The following is a 14694-nucleotide window of genomic DNA, read 5'->3' as shown; positions in this document are numbered from 1 at the left end:
CAGTGTCGTATATTATACAGTGGTACCTCTAGTTACGTACTTAATTCGTTCCGGAGGTCTGTTCTTAACCTGAAACTGTTCTTAACCTGAAGCACCACTTTAGCTAATGGGGCCTCCCACTGCTGCTGCGTATCCAGAGCACGATTTCTGTTCTCATCCTGAAGCAAAGTTCTTAACCCGAGGTACTATTTATGTGTTAGCGGAGTCTGTAACCTGAAGCATATGTAGCCTGAAGCGTATGTAAACCGAGGTACCGCTGTAGTATCATTTAAAAAAAAACACAACAACACAGAATGGATAGATATCTTTTCAAAATGAGAGCAAGAGCCTAAAGTAATTCTGAGGACAATCCTAGCTGTGATCCAGAATCACCATTTGGACAAATTGCTGCAGAAGACACATTTATAATTATATTTTGGGAATGATTCATGTTATTATGTAGCTGCATTGTTTTATACTTTCTGGGTGTCCCCTGATCACATTATAAAGTAGTTGTGGTCTAGGTTATAAATCAAACACTGCTAAGAGTTGTTTCCCCCCAAATATATTTCTTATCAATTAAAAAACTCCCGGTGTGGCACGAGCAACTTTTTATTCTGAAAGTGTGGCCCAGAGAAAAACGTTTGAGAACCACTGTCATAAAACAAAGTCTGCCTATCTGTTTTTACAGCTCTGTGATCAGATGCATGAAGCCCCAAAATCAGATCTACCAACTCCCCCCGCCCACTGCTCTGGTTCAAAGATGGTGTTAGAGGCCTCCGATTCTGATTATGCAGCTATATTGTTGGAAGGGTATCTAACCTCCTCCAGCATCCTGTCTTTCATTCTTCCTCTCGAAAAAAGAAGAGCATCACACTTCCTTTCCCTTCCCAGCTACAGTGCATTTCATGAATATTAAATAGCGAGAAAGAGACAACACTTTTGGCTTAGTAGGTCAGGGGAGTCCTGCCATTTGTATAATCCGGATAAATTTAGAGCAGCTGGTCCCTTGCCAGCTGTACAAAACTCTTGCATGGAGTTTGAAGCTCGGCGGTGGCTGCACCAGTCAGAAGTCAAAAACGGTGCAGGCCAGGGACTGGAATCGACCGCTCTCTTATCAAATGGATTGCCCTTCAATCAAGCCCCTTCCCAGCATACAAAACATGAAATAATCCATCATCAAGTTAAACTGCTTGGAACACTTTGTAAGTGGTCCTGCAATGACAGATCAGGTGCAACAAGATGAATGAGGCTGGAGTGTATTTAAAGTGACACAGTGAATCCACTCTAATCAGGTTCATCAGTTCTAATTCACTTATATCTGTTTTGGAGTGGTCCATCTCTCTCGTTTATTTCAATGGCTCTCTTACACCTCCAATATAACTCTCAATTAGCTGCTGAGGAAGGGAATGCAGTTTGACATCACCACAACTGAACTCTGCACTTTCCCAATCTTTCCGCGCAGACACAGGGCTATACGCTTTTTAACAAGGCTCCGTCTTCTTCCCGGCAACTTCAATTGCTTGTTTATTACCAGGTCACAAAAGAAGAGGAACACCTCTACAAATTAATTAGAGGTGTTTTGAACTGCAAAGATATAATTCACTCTTCAGGTACATTATGGAGCAAAACCAGTTAACGGGACGTTTGCTCCTCCATCCCCTTCCATTCTTCAACAATAAAATTTAATTGGATAGACACCATCCATCTGGATAATGAGCTCGAGACCCAAAAGTCTCCGACTTACAGCTGTTGTTACTACCTTGGTTGGCAGTAGGTTGCCAGCAAGCATAGAAATGAAATGGGCTCATTTTGTACTCGCAGAATGTGCTATACTTTAATAATCCACTTATTAAAAAGAGGGTGTTTTCTTTTCTTTTTTGCTATTTATTAAAATTGCATTCCTCTTCTTCACTCACATTCTTTTCACATGCTCACTCACAACTCTCCTCCCCGCCCCTGGTTGACAACTGGGATTGAAAATGGGCCACAACTTTATTGATTACAGATGTATGCAGGATTTGGCCCAGGCATTGGGTGCATATGGAGAGCTGAAGGGGTCATGAATGGGATATGGACCACATCAAGATGCAGGTCAACAGAAGTGGCCCACCCCCCAGTTGCAGTTGGAAACTCTGTGGCCCATCTGCACGCCCAGCAGAGCTTCATTTAAACTTCAGTTGCCTCAACTAGAGCCAGGGCTTTCTCAGCTGCGGTGCCAATCTGGTGAAACGCTCTGTCACAAGACACTAGGGCCCTGCGGGGCCTGACATCTTTCCGCAGGGCCTGCAAGACAGAGCTGTTCCACCAGGCCTTTGGTCAGGGTTCAGCCTGACTCCCTCCTCTGGCAATCTGCACAGAATTTTGCTTAATGGTTGCCATTAATTTGATTTTAATTAATTTTTATAATGAAATGTTTTTAGAATGTTGGATTATTTGATTGTTGTTAGCCGCCCTGAGCCCAGCTTCGGCTGGGGAGGGCGGGATATAAATAAAAATTTATTATTATTATTATTATTATTATTATTATTATTATTATTATTATTATTATTTCAGTTACTACTCTTCAGTTGCAGGTTTCTAGACTAAACGGTAAATGCTTAGCTTATTTTCAGTTCTTTCACTTCAGTTCCTCAGCCAAATTACATAGGTGCTGCAGCTTAACACTTTGGTTCTTAAAAGAGGGGTTACTTTCTGTCAGATTCCCAACCTTCTAACAATCACACTCCTGAAGTACTTTGAATAGTATAGCAGACCTAGGGGATCACCACACCCCTCTTAACTGCTTAGGGTGTCTTCTCTTTCTAGAAGATCACTCCGCTCCTGACTAAAACGAGACCCATGTAGACTGTATTCTCACAGCTCTGCTCCTCCTTGATCAAATTCAGCACTCCACCTGTCTGAATACTCTCTCAAGACACTACAATCTAAGCTCAGAGTCTCCTTTCTCTAGCGGTAGATTTTGTCCTCGGAGTGGATGCTATACACAGATCAGAGCCAACTCTCTAACTCTCTCCACCAAACAATCTGAACCATCTCTCAGAAACAGATAGGTAGCCGTGTTGGTCTGCCATAGTCAAAATAAAAAAATTCCTTCCAGTAGCACCTTAAAGACCAACTAAGTTAGTTCTTGGTATGAGCTTTCGTGTGCATGCACACTTCTTGAGATACACATCTCTCAGAAAATGCTCCTTTTATTTTCTCTCCCAAAGTGCTGGCTCCATGCTCCTCTGGCTAGCAGTCTTGGTAGCCAATCAGAAAGAGGCTCCAACAGTCAGGTGGAGTTCCAACATACTGCATCACCAGATTATGGTCTAGCTCTAGCTCAGCTGTCCGTCATACCAGTCTACCTGCCACATTCTGGATTAGTTGTAGTTTCTGAGTCACCTTCAAGGTTAGCCCCATGCAGAGCGCATTGCAGTAGCCCAAATGGGAGATAACCAGAGCATGTACTACTATGGTAAGACAGTGTGCAAGCACGTTTGTGGCCTAGAATAAGTCACTGAATTTTCTGCAACACAGTGGGGTTCTGTATCCAATCTGCAGGCATTCCTCAATACACTATTCAATCTGGAAAGTAAATAAAAATAAAAATTGAACACTACTGTTCCAGACAGAAGATAGAAGCCTGGAAGTTTACTTCTTTGCACAAATATCTAGTATCTGTACATGATACACACGTTAGATATCCCCTTTTAGATTTATATATAACCAAGGGAATGTTGTTGTTTCCCACAAGTTGCAATTACTATTCAATGGAAGTAAAACCGTGGCTTGTTTATTTTATCATACGTCAATTAAAATTTGGTAAGGCTGCAAAAGTTCAAATAAAAGAAAAACCACCCATAGGCACTATATTTTCCCATGTTTTCCTGAATCAAATTTACCCTTCATTCTCCACCTATCAATGCTCCATCCAGAGTCAGCCAGTTCCTTTTGCCAGTTCTCTGTAAACAGAAGCCCTATCAGGTTGTCAGTTAAGCTATGGAGAAATTGCCAGAGGAGGTGAAATTAACAAAATCTAAATGAAATTGACATGCCTGCTGTTAGAATGACAAGAGAGCACACTGATTGCTGCATCCCTGTGGTAATTAATGGCGTGTCCAGCAAACCAATACTGACTAAGGGACTGGGAAAAGGAGGAAGAGACTACACCTTACAACTCAACTAATTAACCTGCTTGGGGAGAGGGAGGAGCAAGCACAAAGTTTATAGCTTTAAAAGCAGAAAGCAGGTGAGCAATTAATTAAGTAACCTGCGGAGAAGGCAGTGCAAGCAGAAAAGAACACAATTAGTACATCTTCCAATTTATCACATGCACACACACCTTATAAATTAACACCACATGAAACAGCATGGTTGGCAGCCTGTGAATATTTGTGTGCATAAGCACTGGAAATTCTATTTGAACCATGGAAAGATGTATATATGTAGAGAAGAGATTCTGTTCTTCATGGGGAAGAAGCAATTACTCTTCTATAGACATGCTGCCCATTTTTTAATATATATTTCCACTGTGAGGTTACCGCCAGTTCTGTTGTGCGGAATCCTGATCGATTGTCTCAAACTTTCCTTACATCTGATTCTTTCAGGTTTACTTTCTGCTGGGGGGAAATAAAATTGGCAGGTTGGACACACAACCTGTTGCACAAGCCAGGACAGAGGTGCATTGGGGAAAGGGTTGAGTGTTCATCACAAGAACACAACAATGTAAAAAGAGCCTACTGGATCATGCCAATGGTTCATCAAGTCCAGCATCCTTTTCTCATAGTGGCCAACCTGTGGGAAACCAAGTAAGCAGGATCCAAGCACAAGTATTATTTATTTATTTCAATTTCATAAAAATTCTACACCACTTATTGTTGTTGTTGTTGTTTTAAAAAACTAATTACTGTCTCTGACTACAGAGAGAGAGCATAGCCATAATGACTAGTAGCTATTAATGCAAATCCAAGTGATAAATTGGTCAGCACTGCATTCCTGGCAAAATGATGCAGATTTTCAAACTTCAGCTAGTGAAAACACTCAACGTCTATCAATTGGCTCATTAATATAAAGCACATCAGTTTGCACAGCCACTTTTATAACAAGTTACACACACACACACCCCAAGGAGCAAAGGAACTCTGGATGTGCAAAGAAAAGAATCTGCATAAGAATTCTGCATGGACGTAAGTTTTTGGGAAAGCAGGGTGGGGACTGCACTGGTTCGGACTGATATTTTCAGGGGGAGGCTTTGAGGGGTTGGGTGAAACAGCTGAAATGGGGGACGGGTTGACTTATATCACCAGGTGTTGTTTTTGTTTAATAAATAGTTCTAAGTGCTCAAATCTCCTCCTCCTCCAAAAGTTTGCACAGCCACATACTCTCAACAGAGCAGATACCTGCATCAAAAATGGACAAGGGAAACACCCTATGGAACAGGACAGTGAAACAGAGAGAGGAATTTTGGTTCTGACCCACAACTGATAGCCCTAATAAAGAGAGAGAATCTGGATGAAAGTCTGAAATAAATCCACTCAATTGATTATTAAGTTCATGATCATGTACCTCCATGAGATATACAAATATGTGAGAATTTTCCACATAGCAGATAGAGTATGCTTTCTTTCTTTCATTCATTCCAACTCTCCTTTTCTCACTATGGACGCTGAACAGGTAACAAGTCCAAATAAAGAACAACAGTTAATCAAACAATACAACAAAATTTATAGGAGGTATAACCTCAAATGTCAACACTTAGGATCCAAGAAATCTTGCTGGGGGGGGGAGGGGAGATGATGAAACAGGTAGGTTCCTCTTGCGTTATAACATGTACAGAAATCAACTAATAATAGATACTACTAGCAAACATACATTTGAATTAGCCACCCATTCAAGAACAGATTCTTGATACCATTGCTGTATCATCTCAGTAACGTTAATGGGATTACTCAGTTCAGAATATATATCTGGAAGCATTTTTATTTTGAAAAGTACACATCTCGGATTCATTGTGATTCATGTAACTGAAAACCACAGCAGCACCCCATCAACACCTCCAATTGATTATTAAATCTATCTTACCTACTAGTTGGCTTCCAATCTGTGTAGAAGTGCCTTTTGAGATGGACACAGTCACAGCAAAATAGTCCTTAATGGGTGCAAATGGATGAAGAAGGAGCGAGCAGTGTGTTCAGTCAAAAATAGAATCCTTTCAGATAATCTGCTGAACAGAAATTGTCAAAATTATTATCATCTTCATTCTTTGTTTTATAGCAGCAAAAAGTTCAACCAATCCAGAATTCTCTACCCAGCAGCGACCAACCAGAATTCTATCTATGCAAATTCTGCTATCAGCTTTCCTGCTCTGCACCCCCAGGAATAATGCGCGGATCAGAATGTATGGCACAATTCTAACCAGGTTGACTAAGAAGAAAATTCCCATTTAATTTATTGGAGCCTACAGCTTGGCAGGTATGCTGTTTACTCCTGGGCAAGTGTGGCGAAGTAATTAGAGGTTTCAGACTAGGACCCAGGGATCAAATCTGCAGTATGTCTCTGTATAGCAGCCAGGAGGGGGTTATTGCCTACAAGCATCCCTTGAGGGCTTCCTGAAGGCACATTGCTCAGCCACTGTGATCCAGTAATGTGCTTATATTTGCTTTGCATTTAGACTTCCAGTATCTGAAGAAGTGTGGTGCATGCACACAAAAGCTTATACAAACAAACTGAGTTGGTCTCTAAGGTGCTAAGGTAAAGGTAAAGGGACCCCTGACCATTAGGTCAAGTCGGGAACGACTCTGGGGTTGCGGCGCTCATCTCGCTTTACTGGCCGAGGGAGCTGGTGTGCAGCTTCCGGGTCATGTGGCCAGCATGACTAAGCCGCTTCTGGCGAACCAGAGCAGCGCATGGAAACACTGTTTACCTTCCCATCGGAGGGGTACCTATTTATCTACTTGTACTGGTGTGCTTTCAAACTGCTAGGTGGGCAGGACTCTAAGGTGCTACTGGACAATTATTATTTTTTATTCCCCCCCCCCCGACTTCCAGCAAAGTCAGGGGTGGGAAAACCTACTGCTCTCCAGAAGCCCCGGAGAGCTTGTGTCCAGGATACCTTAAGGACCACTTGAACTCTTATATCTGAGCTCGCTCGCCAATATAATCTGGAGGAGCACTGTGAGTTTCTCTGCACGTTAGAGGCCCAACTAGCATCCACTAGAAGTCAGACTTTTGTGAGGAGCCTTCTTTTCCAGCAGAGATCCAGCAGGCACCCTCACCTTTGACTTTCTTGAAGACCTTTTTGTGTCAACAGGTCTTCCCAACTGTTTCATTTTATTGGCCAGTCAACTTTAAAAAAAAAAGTTTGGTATTTTTAAAATGCTTTAATGATGCCAACTGTCCTGATATTTTATGACATGGCAATACTGGGTGGTAGTTGTTGTTTTGCAAATAAATAAATGCTGTTGGAGTCCAGCTCCCTGTTAGTCCCAGCATGGCCAATACAGTGGTACCTCGGGTTACATACACTTCAGGTTACAGACGCTTCAGGTTACAGACTCCGCTAACCCAGAAATAGTACCTCAGGTTACGAACTTTGCTTCAGGATGAGAACAGAAATTGTGCTCCAGTGGCGTGGCAGCAGGAGGCCCCATTAGCTAAAGTGGTGCTTCAGGTTAAGAACATACCTCCAGAACGAATTAAGTACTTAACATGAGGTACCACTGCAGTTCAGGGATAATAGAGAGAGAAATAAAGTTTCAGTTGGATAAATCTGATTGCCATTAAAAACAGATAATACCAAAGATTACAACTATACCATTGTGACATTACTCTTTCTTCTCCACTCCCTAATTTTGTAAATGTAACTAGATTCCAGGCCAGATGGTTATCAGCCTTTCCCTGGCCATTAAGGACAACCACAGCACTTTCATTTGAAGAGAAATCTGTGAGCAACCCCTGATGCAATTTGAAATGGAAGGAACATCAACACACTTTGTTGCATGTTCAGGAAGGAACTCTTCCCAACTGATAGGCTACCAGCTCTACAGGATCACTCTTCTAATGAGATTCGTTCTCAGCTGGGTTCCCCAAGTAACCCAGTTAATGTATTAGAAAATCATAATGAGTTGAACTCTAGGTATTACTTAAAAAAAAATGAAAAAGGAATGTGAAGCTTTTCTGAGGTGCTGAATTGGGCTTATAACCCCTCACTGGACTGGTTCCATCTTAGGAATTTATCACCATCCCATTTTATTTATAAAGGACCCAAATTACTAGGCACGCTGTACGATAAATTTGTAAAAGGCCATTTTCCTGCCTGCCGGAATACAGTGTAAAATTGACTGACACAATAGGAATGGTCAGAGGAGTGGAGGGTGGGGTGAGGAAAGGAAGACAAAAGAAGGGATTCTGTGGACAGTGTCTGTAGAATTTGTACTGTTAAAACGGAAAGGGGTCAAACCATCACAAGAGGTGTTGAAATTTTGGGAGGTTAGATAATTACAATGGAATGGTCTCGGTGGTGGGGTGAACATCTTTATTCTTATTTCTTTATGATTAATACATTATTATTATTATTATTATTAAATGGAATGCACACAGATTGTGCATGGTCACTGGACTGCACTGGGGAACTAATAATGTTGAGGCAATTATTTTTATGGAGGTATGTTTATTTAGCTCCCAAATAAAATAGATTTAAGGAAGAAGAAAAAAGAAGGGATTCTGAAACAAAATTGGGGGAAAGGATAAAAGAAAGAGAGAAAGGAGTGTTTCAGAATTTAAAGGAGGAAATGTGGCACAGAACAAGCAGGGTGGGTTTTTTAAGAGCTTATATCTATATTTATATATCTATAGAAATATATATCTATCTGCATATTATGGAGGGGAATGGGGTCCAGATGGCTGCTGACCATACTTCTTCCTGATCCCCCATCTACCTTACTTAGTGGACGCACAGCAGTCATGTCCCGTAACTCTTAAGATGTTTTCATAGTATATTACTATGGTTTTACATTGTGGACTAAATGATCCTTTGGGTCTCTTCAAACTCTGCAGTTTTATGATTCTATGCTTTGAGGAGATTTTGTTTTTTACTCTGGTATTGTAGTCTTTTAATTACTCTCTCTCTCTCTCTCTCTCTCTCTCTCTCTCTCTCTGTGTGTGTGTGTGTGTGTGTTGTGGTTGTTAATAGCAATAATAATAATTTGATTTCTTTTACTTGCCTTTCACCACGAGGTGCCAAGACACATTGAAACACTTTAAAAACACAATACCAAAAACAGCTAAAACAGATTGTGGCAAGATGTCCAAGCAGCAACATCCTTAACCTCTAGACTGGATGGCTGCAATATGCTCCAGGTGGGACTGCCCTTGAGATTGGTCTGGAAATTGTTTGGTTTTGCTCCCCCAGGAGGCAGTGATGGCTGCCAGCTTAGATAGCTTTAAAAGAGGCTTAGACAAATTCATGGAGCAGAGGGCTACCAGTGGCTTCTAGTCACATTGGCTGTGCTCTGCCTTCACAGGCAATGCTTCTGAATATCAGTTGCTTAGAAACTTAGGAGGGAAGAGTGCTTTGTGCTCGACTATTACTTCCAGGTTTCCCGCAGGCATCTGGTTGGCCACTGTGAGAATGGGCTGCTAGATTAAATGGGCCATTGGCCTGATCCAGCAGGATCTTATGAAATTGCATCAAGTGCAGATGGTTGCAGCTAGAGCTTTTGGCCTAAACACGCTTGCACTGTAGATGACTCTTGAGTTATAGATGACGCTTGAGGTCCCTTCCAATTCTACAGTTTTCTGATTCTTTGGATCAGGCCTGTGAAGCTCTGCCCTGGTTTCCAGTTCATTACCAAGCTAAGTTGAAACTATTAGTGTATAAAGCCGTAAACAGCCAAGACCAAGTTACCCGAAGGACTAAGGTCAGTACTTTGGACAGCTATTTGTTAGGAATGCACTTGCTCCAGATTTCCTGCAGGAGGCAGACTAGTTGACCTACAGCAGCGGTTCTCAATCTGTGGGTCCCCAGCTGTTGTTGGACTACAACTCCCATCATGCCTGAGCTGTGGCCTTGCTAGCTAGGAGTGGTGGGAGTTGTAGTTCAACAACATCTGGGGACCCACATATTGAGAAAGGCTGACCTACAGGATCCCTCCAATTCAGTGATTCTATGGCAGGAGATTATTTGCGTTGCATCTGTCCATGGAGTTTGCCTTGTCTAACTTGCTTTGACTGCTTCAGTACAGAGATCTGTAACAGCAAGCACACCATGCAGTCTGGTTGGGGATTTTGTTCTCCTAACTTACACACTAAACAAGGAATAACCTTGTTACCGTTGCCTATCACACATCTCCCATTGCAGCCGGTATGTTGTCAGACTCTCACCTCCCTTAAGCCTGCCATTGCAAAACAAAAACCTCATACAAACAAACACATACAGTCAAAAGAGTGGAGGGAAAAGGAAGGGAATCAGAAGAGAAAATGTTCGGCTTGAGCTGCTTTTGCCCATAGGACTGTCCAACAGATCGCTGCCACAGGGGCATGATAACCATGCGATACATGCAGCTATCACGGGAACATGTCTTATTGCCACAGAAATAACACTGGCTGAAAAAGCCATAAATACAAAGGCATGGTACATTTCGTGGCAAGTAATCATGTTGTATTTCTGATGATGTCATTAATTTTAACTGATGTCATGCTGTATTTCTGTCATATCCATTTTATTTCTCCATTGTACCCTGGTATTAAGTGGTATATAAATTATTGAAATAAATATTCTTCACCCAAAAGTAAAGCAATGCACAATCCGAGTAACAGAGTAAACGCTGCAAGAAGGGAGCTGAAGCACAAGATATATTGTCCAGATCAAGGGAAGTGATAATACCACTCTATTCTGCCTTGGTTAGACCACACCTGAAATACTGTGTCCAATTCTGGGCATAACAATTTAAGAAAATAACAACAACAACAACAACAACAACAACAACAACAACAACAACAACAACAACAACAACAATTTATTATTTATACCCTGCCCATGTGGCTGAGTTTCCCCAGCCACTCTGGGCGGCTCCCCATCAAGTGTTAAAAACAGTACAGCATTAAATATTAAAAGCTTCCCTGAACAAGGCTGCCTTCAGATGTCTTTTAAAGAGAGGATAGCTGTTGATTTCCTTCACATCTGAAGGGGGGGGTGTTCCACAGGGTGGGCACCACTGCCGAGAAGGCCCTCCGTCTGGTTCCCTGTAACCTCACTTCTCGCAATGAGTGAACTGCCAGAAGGCCCTCGGCGCTGGATCTCAGTGTCTGGGCTGAATGATGAGGGTGGAGACGCTCCTTCAGGTATACAGGACCGAGGCCATTTAGGGCTTTAAAGGTCAGCACCAACACTTTGAATTGTGCTTGGAAACGTACTGGGAGCCAATTCAGATCTCCCAGGGCTGGTGTTATGTGGTCCCGGCAGCCACTCCCAGTCACCAGTCTAGCTGCCGCATTCTGGATTAATTGCAGTTTCCAAGTCACCTTCAAAGGTAGCCCCATGTAGAGCACATTGCAGTAGTCCAAGCGGGAGATAACTAGAGCATGCACCACTCTGGCAAGACAGTCTGCGGGTAGGTAGGGTTGACAATGAGGTTGACAAGCTGGAATGTGTGCAGAGGAGGGCGACCAAGATGATCAAGGTTCTGGAAACCAAGCCTTATGGGGAATGGTTGAAGCAGCTGGATATGTTTAGCCTGGGAGTGAGGAGATATGATAGCCATCCTCAAATATCTAAAGGACTGTCACATGGAAGATGGAGCAAGCTTGTTTTCTCCTGCTCTGGAGGGTAGGACCTGAACCAATCACTTCAAGTTACAAGAGATGAGATTCCAGCTAAAGATCAGGGGAAAATTTCTGACAGTAAGAGCTGTTTGACGGTGGAACAGTCTCCCTCGGTAGGTTGTGGACTCTCCTTCCTTGGAGGTTTTTAAGCAAAGGTAAGATGTCCATCTGTCCTGGATGCTTCAGCTGAAATGCCTGCATTGAAGGGGGTAGGAATTAGATGACCTCGGTGTCCCTTCCAACTTTACAATTCTATGCTTCTGTGATGCTATCTATGTACCAGATCCATGTTGCTTTCTAGTATACACACACGCAGCCTAAGAAAGACCCATTGATGACTCACCACCACCATCACTTTGCTAATTGCTTTATACAAACAAGTCTCAAAGTGATTTAAGAAGATAAAATACATACAAATAAAAACAGAAAAAAATAGGGGGAAAAACAGAGTACAATAACAGAATAGAAGGGACAAGTCGTAACATGCTTCCCTAAAAGTCAAGCACTGCAGCAATTGTCAACTTAGTGAACAAGTGCCTGAGAGGATAAAAAATGTATTAGCCTGGTGCCTAAAAATGGATCGCAATCATGTCAGGTGCATTTTCTTCAACAGAGCATTTCACAGGCAGGGGGCCAGCCACCACTAAAAAGGTGCATTCCTGTATGTCCACCCTTCTCGTCTCCCTTGGATGAAGCACACAAGAGCAGGGTAGAAATATGTGAATAGGGGAGCCTAACCATGTCTGCTCCTCTGAGGGGGAAAATATGGATAACCTTCAAACGTTTAAGGTATTTTCAGCCTTATATTGACTAACATTGAACTCAGTTGCTAGTATGTATGTAAAACAGCATCATTGAAACACAAAAGAGGTATCAGCAGACTTGGCAGAACTCTCAGGTTTGCAGAAGTAGATCTTAACATCCCCCCCCCTTAACTGAAACCTTAAATCCTTTGTTAGGCCTCTCAATTTTATTTCTCAATATATTTTAAATACCCACCACATTCTGTTGTAAAAAAACCAGGAGGGAATGGTGATTTGCTTTTCAGGACCATCTCATCAAAACTGGGACACTTAGTAATTGTACTGGCAGCCTCAAAATTGCCCACAAGACTCTTCCAAGACTCAAAGAAAATAACTTTCTCTCTCAGCATATGCATTTTAACAGAAAGTCAGATGTAGTAAATGCCTTCCTATCGAAATATTAGGCACAATTTTTTCCTTGAAGTCAATCTTGCCCTTCTGAACATAGTAATACTTTCACATGAATATATTTTTAAGGGAGTCACTGTGCACAAGTAGCAATAAATTAGGGCAGAAAGAATATTCATGGCCGACACTTAGCAGATCTGTGATTTTTCTCCTCAGTGCCTCACCTGCCCCACAAAAGCTTTCAAATGATTTTAGCTGTGCCATCTATCAAATAAAGTGTCGACATGAATGCATTTAGGAAGCATGCTAATAAATATGCTGATTTTGTTTTAGGAAGTGTACCTCCAATGAATATGGAGTTGGGTCATTGTGATGCTCGGCCACCTACAACTTCTATGACTCTTTGGTGTTTAAAGTCAGAACAAAGTGGCTTTTTTAATGCGTGCACAGTTTTGAACACTGTGTCTGCTGAGGACTGGGCAAGTCTTTCCTTGCAATTTCTACCAACTGCACCCTGCTCAAAGAAGTCTTTCCCAGACCTCCCTGCAAGATTCATCTAGTGTTTGAAATCCTGGATGTCAAGACCTACATTTGGGAGCAAGTTCTCTTTGGCAAGAGAACCCCAGCAGAGATTTGACATGGTTAAAAGATGCAGCAAAGAAAATCATGGATATATAGGGTGTAAAACCTTCAAAAGCTGTCCTTTCTAGTGAATCATAAAGAATCCCACTTGTCTGAAGCAAAAAAGGCCGGTCAAAGCCATGCAGCTTGAGGGAGCTGCTCAGAGCTCCTCACACATCAAATACAAATGCAGACTGAGTACAACAAAAGGCTTGGTTGCCCATTTCCTCCCAAGGAAGGACAGCTTACTCTATGACATTAACCCCTTTGTGCATTAATTAGAGTCAAGCAGGCTGGATATATGAGGCTGGTTACCTTAGATGATGATGATGATGATGATGATGATTTATTTATTTATACCCTGCCCATCTGGCTGGGTTTCCCCAGCCACCCTCGGTGGCTACCAACTGAATATTAAAAACAATACAGCATCAGACATTAAAAACTTCCCTAAAGAGGGCTGCCTTCAGTTGTCTTTTAAAAGTAGAATAGTTGCTTATTGCCTTGACATCTGCTGGGGAGGGCGTTCCACAGGGCAGGTGCCACTACAGAGAAGGACCTCTGCCAGGTTCCCTGTAACCTCACTTCTCGCAGGGAGGCAACCACCAGAAGGCCTTCAGAGCTGGACCTCAGTGTCCAGGCTGAACGATGAGGGTGGAGACGCTCCTTCAGGTATACAGGACTGAGGCCATTTAGGGCTTTAAAGGTCATCACCAACACTTTGAATTGTGCTTGGAAACATACTGGGAGCCAATGAAGACCTTTCAGGTTGTTCTTGCCTAGGCTTCTTTGTGAAGCTCTACATCTTCTTTCCTCGGGAGTAAATTGCATGTCAGGGATCAAAGGAAGAACAAACAGTCAAATTACCCCGGATAGCTGTAGAAGAGCCTCACTCGATCTGAACTGTCTGGGTATTTTGGGGCCATACAATTTAAATACTGTCTGGGAGTTGTTGTTTGTTACTATGTTATGTAGTTTTCTGTTTTTATATTGCAAATCTCCCCATGGTCCTCAGATGAAGGGCAGTATAGAATTTTTTTCTAAAAATAAAAATATTAACAAGGATTTTCACAACGGGCAAAAGCAGCCCCATCTTTTTAACCATGGGGTTGGACACAGGGTCCCCCCCCCCAAAAAA

At 42.3% G+C, this 14694-nt stretch overlaps 1 protein-coding gene across 4 annotated transcripts in view; it reads right to left on the bottom strand.

The window, feature by feature from the left end:
* CNTN5 (contactin 5) overlaps nt 1-14694 on the bottom strand; it is a 657243-nt gene that overhangs the window by 442400 nt on the left and 200149 nt on the right. For 3 of the 4 annotated variants that reach the window (XM_082219028.1, XM_082219031.1, XM_082219030.1), the window contains exon 2: nt 6046-6184. The gene's annotated coding sequence lies outside the window, so the exon portion shown is untranslated. Of the gene's footprint in view, nt 1-6045; nt 6188-14694 lie in introns of all 4 variants that reach the window. The other variant, XM_082219029.1, reaches the window with a different exon arrangement.

Source organism: Podarcis vaucheri, assembly GCF_965113315.1.
Source record: "Podarcis vaucheri genome assembly, chromosome: 4".
Lineage (NCBI taxonomy): Eukaryota > Metazoa > Chordata > Lepidosauria > Squamata > Lacertidae > Podarcis > Podarcis vaucheri.
Note: the sequence above shows the minus strand (reverse complement) of the source record. Positions and strands in the feature narration are given on the sequence as shown.